Below are 20,303 nucleotides of genomic sequence, written 5' to 3'. Positions count from 1 at the left end.
AGCCCACTACCATCACTATATAGTGAAGGTTAGTGGACTTAAGTCTTTGTTGTTCACAGTATTTAAAAAAAAAAATGCATTAAAAAAATATCAGCATCATCTCTCATCAGAAGAAACATCCAATTTCCTGTGGATAAAAGTTTTCTTTGGGACTGTTTTCTGCCAGAATGCGAGTAAGATCATTTAACAGCAGCTGATGGTGGGATTGGGAGTGGGGGTTGCATCCAACTTTTCTAACTTTCCAAAACAAGCTAATATTCACAACCACTATATGTAGAGATTCACCAGGTGTGAAAGTGTGTATCATCCCTATTAACAATTGATTGACTTGACTACAAAGAGATGCAAAAGAAGTATATAGTCCCCTGAACAGGTATAGACATTTTTGCCTTTAGACATGGTCAGACAATGTCATATGTCCTTGTTCATTTGAAGTATACAGAACCCACTGTATACTAAATAACTGCAATGTCACCAGTTTAATTCTAACATTGTTTGTGATACATCATACTGTCTCCCTGCATGTTTCCTCTCTGTATTTGAATCTGTGACCTATTCACAGAAAAGGTAAATAGACCACAGGAATAAAAAAAAAAAAAGTATGCATACATGCATGATTATACAAATACAATCCTGCATACTGAAGCAAACAGACACACATGCAAGACAACACATATACAGTATAAACAGGAGCAAGGGCAGAATCATGCAGTATACATGTATACACTAGCACCCCCATCAAACCCTTGCACACAGTTCACGTAGAACATATGGCACAGATGTGCTCACAGAGATTATCCCTGTGTTTAAACCTGCACTGACCTTTTTCGGGGGGCGGTGGAAACAAGTTGTGAACACAACATTGACATATTGACATTACCTTTTAAGTTCATATGACCAGCTTGTTAATAAACAGGTGCTTATTTACACATCTAGTAGTTGTGTTTAATTGTGTAGTGTTTTAGATTTTTATTTATTTATTTATTTATTTTTAGCTGAAAGCTACCTGCTGCAGCCAAAAAAGATGCTATGAGAGCAGTGAAAGTGAACTAAAACAGTAAAAGTATGTGCTGAGCAGCTCAACAATAAGCTAAAACTCATTTTATAGCTCTGTAAAGCCATGGGATCTGTAAATTCAGTTGAGAATTTTCTGCAGGTTCATAGAAGTGACCCCCTTCATATTGTCATCAGCTATAGCTTCTTAATAAAGTGCGGTTTATTTGTTGTTTACAGCTCTTTTCCTAGCTATTATTTGCAATCGTATTTAACTCTAAATTAAATCTAAGATTCTGTATATGTGTACATTTATATATATATTTTTTTGATTCTGATTTAATGAATATAAAAGATTTACCAACACACACAGTATAAAAACTGTGTTTGTGGTTTATTTATTCATCTGTGGGCACTGGGACTAAGACAACCTGCTGCGTTGCCATGTCCCTGCCGCCCCGATCTGTTGGGACCCAGATGGGAATATGAGTCTGACGATGTTTGTCAGCGAGCACAGATAGACTCACTAACCTCCTGCACTTCTTCCTTCCTTGCTTCCTGTTCTCCCATCACCCCATCCCACTCACTCACCCAGCCCAAAAAGCAAACTAAACACAGTAATACCTCTGTTAGTCCCCTCTGCGTGTGGTGTTGCTGAGGTTACCCACTCAGAAGCCTCAAACGGTGTCTCAGAGATGCAGATAGAGAGGTTGGATTGAAGGAAGTTAAAGAGAATCGGATGGGGATTCCCAGGGTGATTGTGTTGTGTCCATCAGCAGACTCTTGATGTGACTTCATTTAGATTTACATCAGCTACTAAATTAGAATAATCACTTCTAGAGCACTCCGGGCTTTACCTCATTTCTTCCTCGCTTTCATGTTTTCTTTCTCTTTTCCTGTTCTGTCTATTCTTGTGGCCTCCCTCTTTTGGCTTTGCTGTCAAGGTAATTTCTCTACCCATATGGAAATATGTCTAGAACAATCTTCCACTGTAGGTCACTGAGTTTCCAAACCGGAGCTTTTTTCCACTCGTCTCTTATATGCTGTCAAGTAGTCAATTAACTGATTATTCAAGTGAAAGACATTTTTGATAATCATTAGTCATGTTTCCAGTGTCTCCAGTTTGTGGATGGATTTGCTACTTTTCTGTTCTGTTCTGTTCTGTTCTATCATTGGAAATCATATGTCTTTGACTTTGGGGCTAACTCAGTCTGATATTGTGTGAGTTTATGCACTTGTATAAAACCTTACACCAAAAATCAAGAGTTTAAGGCAACTGGACAAGACTGAAGGCACTTTTGTTAAATTAATGCAGTTTACACTAATTTAAATTAATGAAATTATTTTTTTAAACTCATTTCTGTATTCAGATGAATGCAGAGGAAATTTAGTGGCTGTGCAGTTCCATATAAAATCAATACAAAGATGAGAATGATCATTTTCTCGGGGCTTTATGACACCACTTCATAAACAATTTGTGCAAACAAAGTGAGGTGAAAGATCACATATCTTCTCCTTTCGTTAAATCCAGACTAGATGAACAGTAAATTTTAGACGTGGCTCATTCACTTGAATTACAACCTTACATTTAGTTTAAGAACACTCTTTCAGTTGTGTGCTCAATTGCTGTTAACCTTCCCATCAGAAAAAGACCATCAAGTCAGAAAAGTACTATTAATCCAGTACACATTGGCTGAGCTGTGCGGTAGCTGTATTGACCAAGGCAATATATTTAATCTGTCTGTGGACAGGAACTCATATTTGTCATCTCTCTACTACCTACCCAATGTTTATGTCGCATTTTAGACCTCCAAGTTTGTTTTGACTTCCTACCAAAAAGCAAAAGAGCATTCACTTACATTAAACTATAGAACTCACAGAAAAGTATAGCTGACATGCATGCAAACAAGGACAAGGAGATACAAAGGGATACTGGTAAACACATAGGGACCTATTACAAACTTGGAAAGGCTACACACACACACACACACACACACACACATATACATGCAATCTTAAATACACATGCACAGTAAATACTCGAGTTAAAGCAATGAGAAGACACGCAAATGCACACATGCACACACTCATAGTCATTCACCACTCAGACATATGCCTATAGAGGGTAAACCATACAAAAACAAACATGCATGCAAGGGCACACACGCACACACAAGTGTGGACAACCCTCCCCTCTAAATATTACCCCTCTCACTCTCTCTCTCTTTCTCTCTCTCTCTCTCACACACACACACATACACACACACAGAAGAATCCTCAATAGTGCTACTAGTCCTAATAATGCTGGAGTGTTGTGGCAACTAGGCTTTAAGCTACAAATTGACTGCTAGCTGCGGGTGGGCTCATGTAGCGGCTTACTACTGCTACTCCACCACTGTCCATTCAGCCAGAGGAGACTGTTAGACAGATATATGGCCACTTAATTGGCCCATGATGGCAGTGTGGCGGAGTGGTGATCGCCAGCGGAGTGCTAGACACCAAGATGATTAGGGGCCTGTGTGTGGGTGTTATTGTGTGAGAAACTGTGTGTGTGTGTGTGTATGTGATATGAAGCCAAGCTCAGGGTCTGGGCTCTCTTTTTGTGTAAGTCTGAGTTTGTATGTGTGTGTGTGTGTGTATAAAGAGACTGCTCAGCCCAGCAGGACAGCGCCAGGCCTGGACTTATTAGTCACTCGTCTCTAGCTGTCAACCCACACAAAAGGCATCAAACGATTAAAAAAATGAACAGCCGCAAACATATTCTGCACACTGCTAGTCTTCTGCTGTGTGTCAGGTGTATGTGCGGAGGTGTGTGTGGGTGTGAGGTTTATGGCTGTCTTTGTGTGTGTGTGTGTGTGTGTGAGTGTGTGTGTGTGTGTGTCTGTGAGTATGTCTGTCTGTGTGTGTGTGGACGGTGGGGAAATGTGTGTGTGAGCATTTTGATGGAGTCCTATTTTCCCTCCGAGTCCACTCTTCCTCTAAGTGGGGAAATCAATGCAAATAAGGGAAGTAGGGAGGACGGGAGGAGTGAAAAGAATGAGAAAAAAATGGCAGAAAAAAGAAAAACAAACAAAGGCCTGTATTTAAGAGAAGAAAAAAAGAGAGCAGAAGTAAGGGGGGAAAATGGGATGAGAATGCCCATTAAGGTGGGAAATTGGAGCCCTTTGCTGTTAAGCATTCCGCTTGTGCCCATATTTCCCTGATGGTAGGGGAAAATTCAGCGGGCCCTGAGTTATCCAGATGAGACCGGAAAGAATTAAAACGCCATATGTTCAGGACAGCACCTCCGCACAAATCAAACGCTTCTGTAATTTCTCTCAATACAAAAGAGGCCTCTAACATTAGGCTGTCTCCGCTTTGCTGGTTTGTTTATTTCCACCCTCCTTTTGTCATGTTGATGTGGTGATATATTCTGAGTGTGCTGGCTTCTGCTACTCTATATGCTACGTATAAGTATGTGTGTAGACAACATGCTACGTTATAGGTGACTGGCATATGTGTGGGAATCTAACTGTGGCCCCCTGACCTTTTCATGATGTTTTCCAGCCTGGAACAGTTCTAATGGTCTGGTTTGTTAAGGTCACTTAGTTAAAGGTATTAGTTTGATGATTACTTATGGAACTTGTTTGTTTTTTGTAGCTGAGATGGCTAACATTACCCACCATAAGTGACTGGTCATCAGACAAAATAAGGCTGCACCCATGTATTAATTTGAGGAATGCAGTACCTTATCTTGCTTGTAAGAAAGAGAAGCTAAGAACTTTGATGCATCAAAACTGAACAAGAAATACATGGTTTTGTGTGTTGGAGGTCATTGTTGGTTGCATGGGGAACAAGGGCTAAGGTTTTAAAGTTACCTCTGACCAATCCTGTCTCTTAATCATTATGTTTCTATGCAACGATAGATGACAATGACAATATATTTTGTAAAAAAACAAACAAACAAACAAACAAAAAATGTAATCATCACCGAATTATATTTTTTCTATCAATATGGTGAGAATATTTTGAAGATGTTGAGCATATTAGCAAAATGTTTAAAGCACTTGTTTTTGGTCACAGTATCTGAACATACAGTATAATAAAGACTACAGTATTATATAACTTGGTTAAAGTAAAGTGTGGTAAAGTTTAGGCACTCACAGCATTTGGTGAGGTTTAGGGAAAGAATGTGGTCTGGTTTGATATGGAGAGGCTGTAGCTCAGGAGGTACAGGAGGTCACCCACTAACCCACTAACTGTCAAAGTATCCTTGGGCAAGATGACCTCCAATGTAGCATTACTGTGTGAATGTGTGTGTGTGTGTGTGTTAGAGTGCTGTGTATTATGTAAAACAAGTGCTGTGTGAATGTGTGAGTGTGATCTGTAGACTGGTCAATTAGATCAACTAGAAAAAGTGCAGTCCATTTACACCAAAAAAGTTCACAGAGATCTCTGACCCAACATGTTTATTTACATCACAATCTTTCTCTGGGACCCCTCTCTGGTGTGACAGTCATGCGCTTTGTATGCCCGCCATCCACAGCCATTAATAAATGTAGCACTTCATTCATTCAAAAAAATATGTTACCCTTAAAATATAATCCAGCCAGCAAAAACGCTGCCTTCAAAACATATTTGTTGTTGCAGTTAAGTTGTACAGAAACGTAGGAGGCAGGGTCGCTCTGACAGCACCTTTTCAACACACTGATCACAAACTTTCTTTCCAAAACCCACCAATCTGCATGCCCTTCTTCCCACTGTCCACCATCACCCCTTTCAATAATGTCTCTATCTATCACTATCATTTTTTAAAATGTTGCCTCTGCCTCGCCAGTCCCCATCGGCCCGACTCGCACCAATAATTGTGTGTTTTCAACCTCTGCCGCCTTCGGCTAATTTAACCACAGATTGAAATGGAATGACCTCCCCTGTACCACCACCACCACCACCACACACACACACACACACACACACACACACACAAACACACACACCATGCCGACTAGCAATCAGGAGTCTGAATGGACTGCGTTTCCTCGGCAGACACAAGGCTGATTCCAAAGCTAATAGTCATTGTTTGAAGTGACACCGCTGCCCTGGCATTTGTTTAACCTTCTGTCTTATGCACAAGCCAGAGTCTATGCACAATCCCTGCTTAATTAATATCTTCTCTCTCTTTCCACTCTCCCACTCCTCCCTCCACTTCCCTTTTATCCCTGTACAACTAGACAGAGAAACACAGAGAGATGGATAGTGTAATTTCTAGATTTATAGGGCTAAAACAGAAATGTACATCTTCTCTATCAGATCAGCAACCAAAAGCATCCTCAAGCATTTGTTGGTGACCTTATAGTAATATACAGTGTAATAGTTGAATACATAACAATATTTACAGTTCTAGCCTTTAAAGGTTTTACAACTGGACATCTGTTCCTTAAAGTTATTTATGGATGGCATTTTGAATTTTAGAATTATGTAAACACACCATACCACAATTGGTAAGCAAATACCCCGACTGGTCTGTGTCTCCAATAAACACTTCAAATTCTAATCCCTCTGAATTGAAGCTTTCTTCTCTTTAACTTTTTTTTTTCTTGTGATGTTTTATGAATGCTCAGTCAGACCAAAGAGCAATGTAATCTATTTATTCAGTATTCACTCAGTGGAACAGAGTGCAAAACAGTGACGCCATGACTAATCAAAGAGTGGAACAGCTGACATGAAACTGCATCATACACATATCACAAAGATGTCATGCATTATTCCTACACTGAAATGAAATAAAGTAATTCACATACATTGGAATATGAATGTGATATGGTTAATTTAGAGGGAAGCTGTTTGCTATACTGTTGCATTCAAATTTTGGAGTTGGTATGTGTTGTTATCCATGTACCATTGTCACAGTTAATTCCCTATTCAAAAACAAACCATTTGTCACTCAATTAAAAAAAAAAAGATCAGGATAATAAGAAAAATGATTTTTGAAGTTACACAGATTTATTGTTTATTAGAGTTTATTGTAATAACTACATGGTGAAAATTACAATGCAACACATTATGACTGTTGAGCAGATTATGAATATGATTTGGGTGTGACAACTGGTGGGATCAAGTTGTACCATGGACCTTCCGGGCAGCTGTCTTATAATAATATTATTAAGTCGTATAGAGTGCGATATGTTTCAAACAACCTCAGCTGTCACAACACTCAGTGTTCATGTACACAAAAATGAAGTGTTTTATAATGGAGTTGCAAGGAGGTAGGTTGGATTGGTGGAAGGCGTGATGCATCTGACTGGGGTTCACATCCAAAGTCCCGCCTGTGTGCTAGGGTTAGGGTAAGCCTACCCTTATTGTAACCCTAACCCTAGCCCATATTGCCTACACCTCCTCATCTAGGATCTCACCCAGACTTGAAGCTTTTGTCCTCTTTCTTGGCCTTTTCAGCACAGATATCACTGCATATAAACAGTGCAAACTGCTAGTTGCTGTCCATGTTTGTTTTGGTACAAAACTTAGCACTTGTCTTTGTCACGTTATTTGTGTGATTGTCTACCATTAGAACTCCAGTCATTACTGACAAGTAGTTTAATGTGCTGTCAAGAATGTTTACTCAGTTGCAAGGTTTATTCCTCTAAAAACAGACTAAAATCTGTGCATAACAGTATTTATGTCTGTCCCTGTGTATTTAGCTCTTGCCTTCCCCCTTCTGGTTCACTTAAATGTTTTAATTAAACAGTAGATTTGCACTGATTTTCAAGTTCTCAAGGATTTATTACAATGTTGGACTGCCAGACTGCTTCAAAAGAAGTGACACACCATATTTTAACTTTCAGTTGAATACTTGATGTTTTTTTTTTTGCACATTTTTTAAATAAGGGACAAAAGCATAAAAAAACAACAACTGCAAAATAAATAAAATACTCAATCCTAACAGTTATATAGAAATGAATGGCATTATTATATGGAAAACTAGAAAATGAACTACCCCTGAGGATAACTACTGTAAGTAAATGTATTAAAATTATATATCTTACATATTTCCATATAATTAAATGCACAGCTCTCACCAGCCCTCAACAATAAACCTCTCCCATCTTTGAAGAAGTTTTTAGTGTCATTTTCTCTTTACATATTACGTTCCTCCAAAATAAACAAATGTTTACCCATATTCAAGGAAAAAAATGACAGAATAAAAAGGCTACTATTATAATTGTTTTTGTAACATCACGCAGTAAAAGGAGAAAAAAAAAAAAACGTTTGCCTCAAAACAGATTTTAAAGCAGATCTTTTGAACCTCCCTTGAAACAGTATGGTTCCAAGAAATAATGAACTGTTGACTTGGATTCCATTAGCGTTCATGTTTTCTCAATAATGCCCCCAATCTTTAACATTTTTTCCTATTGGCCAAGAAATAACCTGAAAATCTTATGGGTATATATATACGTGTACTCTATTTTAAGTATATGATGTGCCTTTTAAGGGTGTTCAGGACAAATAGAAGTTACTTTTTTTTTTCTTTATTTTCAACCACCTTACAATGTCTTATAACCGGCTGGTTTGCTAACATCAGTCTGCCATGAATTATTAATTTCCAATCTGTTCTTAAAGCAGAGATCAATTGATCATATGAATGAATGGTGCTAGGCAGGCAGACATTGTTTTTGGTAGTTAGCACAATAAGAGGCTCATTTATTGATACATATTAAGCATTTTAATTAAACAGTACACCCTTCTTTGATTGTGAGACCCCCAAATGTTTCACTGCTATACTGCTTTGAAAGCAGTGAGACGCCATATCTTTAGTTTCAGTTGAAGACTTTGTCGTGTTTTTTTTTTTTGTTTGTTTGTTTGTTTTGTTTTTTTTGCATGGTGGCATGCTGTAGCCATGCTGTGTGTTACAGTGTCACAGGCAGTGGTAAAAGGATAAAGGTTTAAATGTTGAATTCATTATCAAAAACAGAATGACTTTCTAACCAAGTCTGTTTTCACATACATCTGAGGTTATCTTGTAAAACATTTTATAGCACACACATAACATTTCAGTGTCTGGCTCTCTGGCTGTGTTGTGTGTTGTACAGTAAGAATGGACCCATCTGGACAGAGAGGTCAAGTTTGGTTTTCCTGCTGTGTGTATGTTGTAGCTGCTTGCTCGCTATCTTCTCTCTCACTCTCTGGGGGTGTCCGATGAAGTGGTCAGCAGCTGACAGGTGCTGCCATGGCTGACAGGCCAAACACAGTATGTGAGTATGTGTGTGTGTGTGTGTGTGTGTGAGAGAGAGAGAGAGAGAGAGAGAGAGAGAGAGAGACGTGCTTGTGGGCACTGAGGTCCTGTGCTGCAGAGCATGGCAGGAACAAAGCTACAGGGACACAGAGTCAATGACATCTTTCTCTCTTTCTCTCTCTGCCTATATCATCTGCTTTTCTCCACTTTCTCTCTCTCTAAATTTTCTCCTCATCTCTCAACCTCTTTGTTCAGGATATAAGCAAAGACAGCAGGATTTCAGACCCATGGTGTGAGGACTGACCTAATAACTTGCTGGCAGACACTGATACTCATGACATGGGAGACTCTTGGGGCATTGCCGTAATGTGCAAGGTGGGGCTCACATGACAGTCCGAGACATCAGTGAGCTACTTTTCAGTAGCTTTGCTAGCTTGGCTATGCACTATTACAAGACAAGGAATCTACACGCTGTAAATATGTACTGGGGTATGGTGGTGCTTTGAGCTGAATACTAATGTCAGCATGCTAACATGCTCACAATATCAGTATTAACATATGTATGTTTAGCAGGTAGTGTTTACTATAATCATCAACCTAATTTAATGTGTTAACATGCTAAGACTTGTTCATTAATTAGCAAAAATCACAAAGGTATAGCTGAGACTGATAGATATGTCATCAGTTTTGCTTGCAAATAAACTAGACACTAGATGAAATGTCATTTGATCATTTATGATTTATTTTGATATATTTCAGAGTGTAAAGTATTATTCTTAAAGCCACACCACTAGCAAAGTTGCAAATGTGATCAGTAGGAAATTAAGGCCTTGAAATTAAAATTTTATTGAAAAGCAACAAGAGGGGTAAAGTTAAACGATCTGCCATGTTTTTTTTGTTTTTTTTTTAGCTTTATAGATGCTACATACAAAGCAATAGTTTTTAGTTTCTACTCAGTAATCCCCAAGGCAACAGTCAAATGTACAGATTATGAGGAAAAACAAAAAAACATCAGTAAAAAACTAAACAGACATTAAAATGATTTTAAATAATTTCATGCAGAAGTAAAACCATTTAGCCAGTGAATGAAAACTCACTTCTTCTCTGGCCTTGAATATTACACTGTAAAGGTCCCTTTACATTAAGTACATATTAAGTACATTACAATATTAACATATATCAAGAATTAATTAAAGTTAATATGTTCCTGTGTAGTAAAGAGAAATTGCTCTCTGTATTTGTCCTGTGAAATTCAACATATTTTTACATCATTCTCAAAGTGCCTTAGTAATAGCTGAGATTGTCTTCTATAAGTTAAGGCTGGCAGTAAGTGTTGACATTACAACCTTTCTTTGCATGTCACAGCAGCACCTCAACAGTTATTTAGGACACATAGCACTATACTGTTATGCTATCACCCATTCCTTAGATTCAACCCACCCATGCTTGACTGGGACTCTGCTTTTCTTATCACACTCCCAGTTCCATGTAGGATATAGTATGACTGGTGGTAGTACTGGATCCTCATCAGCCTTGACCAAGGGAATGTGTGTGTGTGTCTGAGTGTGCACGCGTGTGCAGTATCTAAATTAAATTGTCTTTATCTCCTCCAGAAAAAAAAGGAATAGGAACGATGGGAAGGGCTGTGGAGTGGGGGTGAAAATTAATTTGTTAGATCAAAAAAATATTTAATTTTGCTGCACATCAAACAAACTTTGTCTTCAGACAGGGTGTACTGAGGCGGGCCCGCCTTTTTTTCCCTCCTCTTCTTCTTTTTCTTCATCTGCTTCCTCTTTTTTCTTTAATTAAAAAAGCATTCTATTATTACAGCAGATGAAAAGGAAACATCTATTCAAACAGTACAGTCGTACTGGACTACCACTAATCTTTTGGTAATTATTTTTTAATTGAATCTTTTGAACACAAAAGCCCTGAGCAGATGCTTGCATTACCGCAGTCCCACATCGCACGCCACACCATGTATACGAGATGATGCCTGCCTTGCCACGAGCAAACGGCAGGACAACACGGGAATAAAAGAGAAAGAAGTTGGGAAAGAGAAAAAAAACTGAGGGAGGGATGCGATTGGATGGAAGGAGGGGAAGGACTGGACTGGGAGGAAGTCTGCAGAGATGGAAAGGTATGTATAGAAGAACAGCTCAGTAGCTCTGTAGATGTCTGCATATGCAGTATGAGTGCATACAAACACATAAGAATCCTTTTTGCTGATACACACACTTGGATGTAAACCAGGAGGTCAAGCAGTTTGAATCTAAACTGTGTCTTCTTACCTCGACCACTTTTCCTCACAATCCCTCTTTCTTCTTCAAACTTCTTCAGCGTCAACAGAGTGCTGAGTCCAAGCGCATAGTGATCAGTCTCAAGGGAATGGAGGGGGGTACTTAAAAAAAAAAAAAAAAAAGACCTGAAAAGATGAACCCATTCTAAACTTTCCAGCATTTTGCCTCCCAGAAAGAACCTTAAAAACACCTTATTACTACAGAGCTCCCCATTACACTTACATTTGATATGCTCCTATGTCTGAGTGAGGGATCGTGGATGATGTGTGTGTAAAGTTCTCCCGCCAAGATGCCTCAGAAGTGCTTTAAAGACATGTAGAGGAAGAGGCAAAGAGGGGCTTAAGGAGCAGGCAAATAGGAGCCACTTGGAGAAAGAGACATCTTTAGCTTGGCTGTATGCAACCGCATATTGCCTCTTAATCATGTCGAGTACCCGTCAGAGCTCACCAAAGCAGGTTAAATCACATTACTAGTGCATTGTGCATGTGTGAGTGAGTGTGAAGGAGTGTGTGCCCATGCTTTTATGAATGTGTATGTGTGTCTGCATGAGGAAAAGTGCTGGACAAAGTAAATATGTGAAGGAGTAAGCCCAAACTACGTATCTGCTTAGTTTTCTTACTCTGATTGCTATTACACTGAAGCTTTTTGGGCCTGTATTTGTAAAGCACCTCAGAGTAAGAAATCAGGTCTATCTGGCCCAAAATTAAGTGAAGCATATTTAGCCTTTCTTTTAGGCCTTCTTCTTACTTCTTCAATATTAATATTGGAATTACTATTCCTAACCTGTCATTGTGGTCAGTCTGAGACTCACATAGCTCCTCAATTTAAAAAAAAGAAAGAAAGAAAAAAAAAAAGACCAGCAAATCCACTGTGTAGTATTTATCCACTGCCTAGAAGCCAGTCCTGGATGCTGCCAGAGTTTAAGCTAATATTAGCAGCTTTGTACTTTTTATTTGATATGAGGAAGTTCCAGCAGTCTTAGCTGTCAGTACCCAGGATTGCTTTATCTTTGGCAAATACACTGGTCTTCAGCTAGTCCTCATCCTAACAGCCTTTTCCGTAAAGATAAAAGTTAAATAGCAACAATTATGTTAGCGAAGCACAGTAGAATATAGTTACGTTAGACTAGTCTGTGTTTACACTTTTCCTTATCATTCATAACATACTTATAATACTTAACTAACTCTGCCCTGTAATGCTGCTCCATATCAGTGCTTCATATCCATGTTTTTATATAGCTCATTAGCTGATGAGGATGCTGATGTTTTGCCTGGAACATGATTTTTGCAATTCTCCTTATAATATATAATATAATATAATATAATAAATATTCAAAAGTTTTTAACTAACCCATGGAGTTAACATTAGCTTAAATGGCTAGCTAGGTGTGACCGATTAGATCAGTGACATAAATATCATTTCAGCTGGAAAAAATCTGTGGTCGCAGGCAAAAAAATTAAAAGTCTGCCCTTTCTGAAATCAAGGATCAATTGTTTCTCAAAGAATTCTGAGAGATAAATCTGCTGTTGCCAGTGCTATAATTATAAACTGCATAGGTGCCATACAAGAGCAGAAAGCTGGACAGGTGCAGCAAAATTAAGTAAGGGGTGTAGAATGATTCTGAGACGCTTGATAAATGCAGGCCCAGATTTTGGAGATAAAGCTTCAACTAGCCATGTGTGTACAGAGACACAAGTCATATGCGTATTTCATTTATAAACATGAACTCATCAATACTTGGAAAGATCAAGTCTGGCTAATGACAGCATGAGGTGAAGAGCTAGAGAGAGATAAATAGCGACAGAAAGAGAGAGATGCTGCTGAGATGTGGGATGACGAGGGACAGACCAACCGACTCTGAGAATGAGAGATCAACAATGCCATAAATAACCTTGGGAGAAGTCACCTATCCTCCTGCAGGCGACAGCTCGTCATGGAAATGAATGGGTTGTCACTGTCGTCTTTGTGCCCATGGCTGAGGGCACTGAAGCTGGCACCGCCGCGCTTGCACACAAATGGAAAAAAAAAAGAAAAGGTTTTCCTCCCTTTTTTAATGTCTTTGCGACAACCCCCCCCACCCACCCCTCACTGCCGCAACCGCTGCAACTAACAAAAACACACACAGGTTCACAAACACTCTTTGAAAGCATGCATCCACTTAAGCAAAAACAACACGCTGAAGCAAAGAGGGAAGTTGACGGTGTGCATGGGAATGCGGGACTGCACAAACACACACGCACATATAGACACACTCTCCGAACCAGTCATTCACCACTCACACACCTCGGTCTCTCTGTCATTCTGTCTCTCCATATCTCCATTGGTCTCTCTCTGGACTCCAGGTGTTTTGCTTGGATTTCATCCCTGCAGCATTTTAATCTCATTTTGACACAATATTTACCACAGTTCAATAGGCTCTGGTGCCACACCTACAAACGCTCTGACGGGAGCAAAGTATCTGTTTGTTGGGACTCTTTGTGCTGCTTGCACTCTGTGGATGAACCAGATCAACAGCTTTGAGCTGTATGCACATTGTTTATCAAATTACAAACACCTTCATTACTCAACAACTATTTTGCCAGAAGAAATTCATTCAAATGTATTGGAAAATTAGTGCAGATGCTGCCGTTGTTTGTTTACATGATATGTTTTATTCATAATAAAAAGTGTGTAATTTCTGCTGGCGGGGGGGGGGGCATCATACTCTTAGAGTTTCAGTGTTATTCTGTCAATAGTCTGTGTTGCTTACTGTCCATCTGCCACAATATTTAGATTGGAGACTTGATAAAACTCTTCATACAGTCATCTAGTGTCTAGTTGTTACTTTGCACTCACACAATAAGATTTAGATGCAGCAGCATGTCTTCTGTAGAATTTTGCTCTCAGGTCTTTGCTCCAGTGAGACTGTCGTCTTGTAAAAAATGAGCCCATAGGTCGTCTGTACCACCAGCTTATTTTCATCCCATAGTTTTGCTTTACTGCTAGGTGACCTCTAGCGGCCATAGCCATTAAGACGGGAGAAAAGCGGAAGTTAGGTGACATAGCATATAGAGCGGTGTAGTCTGTGCCTGGAGGGGGAGGCTGGGGTGGATGGATGGGTTGACATAACACAGGACTTTATCACAAGAGGCCACTGTCCGTTTTCTGTGTGAAACCAAATAAAGATAAAACACCAAAAACAGTATTTAAAAAAATCTACTCCTTTGTCTTATAACTCATCCGATATGAGACAAATAACAAGCCTTTTCCTCAAAAAGCTAAAGTTAAGTGTATTGCTTCATGTGCTTGTGTGTGTGTGTGTGTGTGTGAGTGTGTTGCTGTGTGAAATTGCTGCTTTGTCAGTGAATATGCTGACATGTCAAAAATACATGACTCCAGCACTATTTCACACATTCACATATCAAAAAAAAAAAGCCATGGGCTTTTTATATAGAGAATGTTTCACAATTCATTTCAATTTCCTGCAGGGCACCATGACTTCACAGAGCAAGTAATCTGACGAAGAACTCCATTTAGCCTCGCACTTACATCTTAACCCCAAAATCCGATATTTCACAAATATGACCCTATTGCGTGTGAGGAGCGCTGCCTGTCGAGTTTGTTTAATTTGAGAAAGGCCTGGGCGCAACGTATCACAACCCTTCCCACTTTGACATCAAACCCTCGCCTAAAGTGGCACTCCACACAAGCAACATGACTACTTACATCACAAAATGGACTCTAAATGCAAACAGGCATAACTAGGGACAGCCAAATCATACTCATTCCCCCCATTCGTTTTCTTTTTTTGGTTCATCTGGAAGAAGGTTCAGGGGCCTTTTTTCTTCAAATTTCACACTGCGTAGTATTGTGCTTGGATAAAAATGAAGCGGAGAAATGAGGGGAAAGGGACAGAGTGAGAGAGAGGAGATGGAAGAAGAGAGAGAAAAATCAATAGTGAGGACATAGCTGGGGGGTTTCCATATTACATTTTGCATAGACGTCGGCTGTAATTTGCCTTTGATCTCGGTCCCAAGATGACTCACTGAAGCCATCTTCCACAGCCAATTGGGGGTGGGGGCAGGAGTGTGGGGGGGCAGAGGAGAGAGGAGGAGGGATGGAAGGACTGGGTGGAGGGTTAAGGATGGAGGGGAGAGGGGGAAAGTCGACCACAGACCCCGAATGCCAGACCAGAGCTTCGTCTCCAATTCATACATTCTACTGAGATGTCTTTTCTGCTGCAGAATGTATGTAATGCAGACCTTCCTGGCTGCACTGAGGAACAGCTGTAAGTCCAGAAAGTCCAGTCTGCCAAGACAGATTGATGCACTAGGCCAGAAAGGCAAGAAGGGGGTTCCCAGGCCTACACTGTAAATAACGGGTAGTTTTTAACATTTTTAACTTCAAGAATTAACATTGTGTTGTTGAGTTTTTGTGTTTTTTGTTTGTTTTGTCAAATAACAAATAATCTTTTATAAAACCATGTGAAAAAAGTGTTAATTTACTTCATTAAAAATCAGGGCAAAACTGTAAATGATATTCAGAGTGAAATATATGTATTGATGTCTTTTTTTTTTTTGCATCATTGTACTAGATCAAAATGTGTGAAAAAAAATTGACACATTTAATCATTATTTTACAGATATTTTCTGTTATTTGAAAGCAAAACAAACAATAAACTAAAAATGTATTTTTTAAGAAAAATAGTTCATCTAAATGCATAATTAGATGTGTCATTTTATCTTGAGGCAATCCACAATGATATTGTAGCATGTTAGGGAGTAGGTGGGTGGAACTTCCCAGCATGCTTTGAGACAATGTGGTTGCAGGCATAAGTTTGAGTTAAATTGTGTTTGAAATTGTTAAAGCTGTTACTTGACACATGTCAGTAGTGCTATGATTCTTTACATTGTTTCAACAGTGTTTTTGGTAGTTTACAGTTAGTGTTCCGAAAAATGCAAAGTAGGCACAGTGACTGAAATTATGTGCATTGTTAGTTAACCCCCCAGTAATCATGTTGTGTTTACTGACACTTAAGTGAATACACTTAAATGTCAGCCATTGCATAACATGGATTCCATGTAAAAGAAATGTAAAGTGATACCAATAATACAGTAGTAGTAATGATAGTGGTGATAATAGTAATGATATAGATAAAAGTAGCAATAAAACCAGAAGCAGTACTAGTAATTTCTAATTATAACAACAGGTGTTAATCTGTAATTTATCATCATATGTCATTCAAAGGTGGTTACTATTTTATATGTAATATTTTTATGTTTTTTATGTTTATTTTTCATTAAATGACAAACATTTCATGGGTACAGAAGAACTCTAACTGTAAAATAGCTGTATACTGTATTTGTAGTACAACTAGTAATCACTGTTTTATAGTTTTTGAACATCAAAGTATTGTACCATATTTTAGTGTGTTTTTCCTTGTTGCCAGGTTGTCACTGTCTTTTTTTATATACAGTGTATATTTATTGAGACTTCATGCTTCTATGATCACAAAATGTTCTACTTTCCTCATAGTATAAATCAACAAATATGTGTATATTGGTTGTCCAACATGCATTACAGAATTTAAAAATTAGAACATAAACCAAGGAGAAAAACACAGCCAAAGGAAGTAATAGTTACAGTGTTCAGCTGACACCATAGTGTGTACAGGCCTCCACTGAGACAGTCGTTCAGTGTGGCTTAAAACCTACAAATGGTGATAATCCATTAAGAAAATCCAGATCTACTGACTTACCCTTTGTGTTATATGGCTATGCAAATAGTTTTGTGAGTCTGCAACACCTCACTGGAACTACTTTTTACCCATCTCTAGATAAATCTCAAAACCAAAGCACACAAAAACAAATCTATCCATTTACTTATGGAATATACTGTGTACATACTGTATATAAGAAAATACAGGTTTTCTTTTGATAGTTTTAGTAAACTGACCATTTAACCAATTACAAGTGATGGTACAACACTAATGAAGTTTGCTTAGTTACAGTTACAATAAGTATGTAGAAGTACATTTTCAGGTTTATAGTAGTGGACTAGAAGGAGTAGCACAGAAAGCATACAGTGTATCAAAATGATGCTTAAGGACAGTACTTGAGTACACCAGTATGTACTTTCCCCTACTGGTGACCACAGTGACCAGATGGGACAAATTCAGTGCAATGAAAATTTGTATTGAGCTTTACATGGTGAACTGTATTGCCATAGGCGATTAAAAATCACTCTGGGCATTGGAATGGTATGAAATAATGAATGAAGACATAAAAGTAATTAATAGATAGAGCCGTCTCCAAGAGAAAAGAGAGGAGGATTCGTCATCTCTTTTCTACACAATGCCATTGTTCCCCACGACATTCACTAGTCACTGTATTATTAATGATCCCACCTTGCAGAACATACATTTTCCTCATTTTGGCTTGGTTGCTGTCTCTGGAAACTTTTTCTGAGCTTTGTGTTCACACACCAACATAGAGGAAAACCTGGTGTCCTCTGTATAGTTTGGATCTTTAGCAAGCTTACCAAACAGGAGCTATATACACACACGCATACACGCATACACACACACACACACACACACACAACCTTAAACCTTTATTTTTGAAAGACAGTGTATTTACACATATGAAACACACTCCAAACTCACTGCTGCTGTGTCCTGAGACTTTAAAAAGTCTTTAAGAAAGCTCTGAAAGTGCATTCAAAATTGGCAACTCCTATTGCTCCAGTAAGTTTCCACCTATGCTGCATTTCTGTCATAATTTGGCCCCCACTGTCAAGCATACTGGAGGATGTTTTTGTTCTCATGCTAGCGCCCAGTTTCTTGGTGTGGGTAGCAGAATTTGATATTATTTGAGGCTTATTCCTAATCGTCCAGACGGTAAATATTGCACACTTCTTCTGCGGTGGCCTAATGGGCATGTAACTTTATAGGCAAACATGTGAAGTGGTATTCCTGCAGTGACTGGGAGCTTAGAAAGAGTGCCAGGCACTCCCTGAAGATGAAAGACTTGTCAGATGGCACCGTCTAGCTCTGCTCAGACACTTATGAGAAGCAGGCCTTCAGGAGAGGCTAAGTGTCCAATCTCTTGTGACTAAGAACAGTAATAGAGCACAATTGTCAGTAAATGGAGGACTATTTCAAAACAAGAAGCGCTGCTCTCTGTGTTTTGGCGTCATCCCCTATTGAAACATATACCTCTACCATTCCTCACCAGGAGTGCGTTGTGGATTATTTCTATTATTACACTTCATAAATCCCCTCTGGTCACATGATTGATGATTTTCCACTGCACACTTAACATGGTGTGGTGGACCTTTTTTTTTTTTTTTTTTTAAAAAAAAAGGTTTCTTTTTCTGAAGTTTCAGCTTTAAGTGATATTTCTCAGCTAGTCCATTTGGCTGTCTGTCTTCTCCGCTGGGCTGAATTAGCATGCAGCCTCAATAATCTACCCCCTCTCTTGGCCCAGTCCGCAATCCCTAATGATGAAATGAATTACATCGTCTATTGTCAGAGTGCTTTAATCATATTAGCTTCTGCTAAAATGACAGAGCATTGTTCTAGGCCCCAGACAAAAGAAGACATATCTAAGGTACAATGGACCTTGGATCTCTCTCAGTGAATTACATTAATTCTAAATAACGTCACGTTAAGCTGTCTGTCCAATAGAGGTAGTAAAAGAGATTTGACTGGGATGGCATTTGCACCTTCATCATTGCCCCTAATGAGACAGTAGAATACTGATAGATGTTCACTGACATGTGGAAGGTTTTGTTTCCACTTGGGAATGGGTTCATTACATCTGTCTGTCTTTTTCAGGGCTGATTATTCCATCAATTCTGCTAATGTATATCTGTTTTCAGATTATTTTACTACTAATTCTAATCAAAAGTGTAATGAATGTGTAAGAATATAAGAAGTTTTCCAAGCCAGAGATAAAACCAAATATACTATATAGTAAAAAGAAATATGTGGACAGCTCTTTGCACAAGCTTTTGAGTACTTGCGGGACTCTATTTTGTGGTTTGGGCATTTTTGCGTCAGGAGTGGTAATGAGTGCAATGAGTGCAAATCAGGGCCACCCCCACCAGGAATCATGAGAAAAGTGCTGCATATATGTTGTTTCTGGTTGGTCACTTGTCAAGGTGTTACTCAGAATGTAATCATGGTTTTAGAACATAAATAATGGAGATTAATCAAGTAAATCTGATTTGAAGCAGAATCTGATATGGAGCAGAAGCTTTTAATGACATTTCAGTGACTATATTTTCAACAGGTTCTTCAAGCTCTCATCAACAGAGAGACAAGGTCCTACATTGGACAATATGTTTTTGAACACCTGACTGTACCATTACAAACTACTACTAAATGCAGTGATAGATGCAGGAAATCGAAAGTTACAAATATAACTATGGTTATATGAATGTACCAACAATGTCTGTAGTTACATTCATAACTTTCATTCTACTTCATCCCTCCTGACTGCTAGAGGTGGTGCTTTAAGCACTGGATGTCTAATACCAACAATGTCACAAGGAATCACCAGCACTCCTTTCAGGGCCACCCATGATGTGGCGATGTTCCTGACTGAGTGGCACCTGACTCCATGTGGTGGAGGGCGATCACTCACCCTATATACATGGATGATGAAGTGCACAATCCAGTGGGACAAGCGCTGTTTGGAAAGAGCACAACCTTGTTTAGGGCTGCAATGACAGACAAAAAGCTGTTCAGCTTGTTGTACACTCATTGTAGCGTCGACATAGGCTTGACTTGTCCCCCTCTGTCAGTAGGGAGTAAACCG

Source organism: Lates calcarifer, linkage group LG16_LG22 (genome assembly GCF_001640805.2).
Source record: "Lates calcarifer isolate ASB-BC8 linkage group LG16_LG22, TLL_Latcal_v3, whole genome shotgun sequence".
NCBI lineage: Eukaryota > Metazoa > Chordata > Actinopteri > Centropomidae > Lates > Lates calcarifer.
This window is presented reverse-complemented; position numbering follows the sequence as displayed.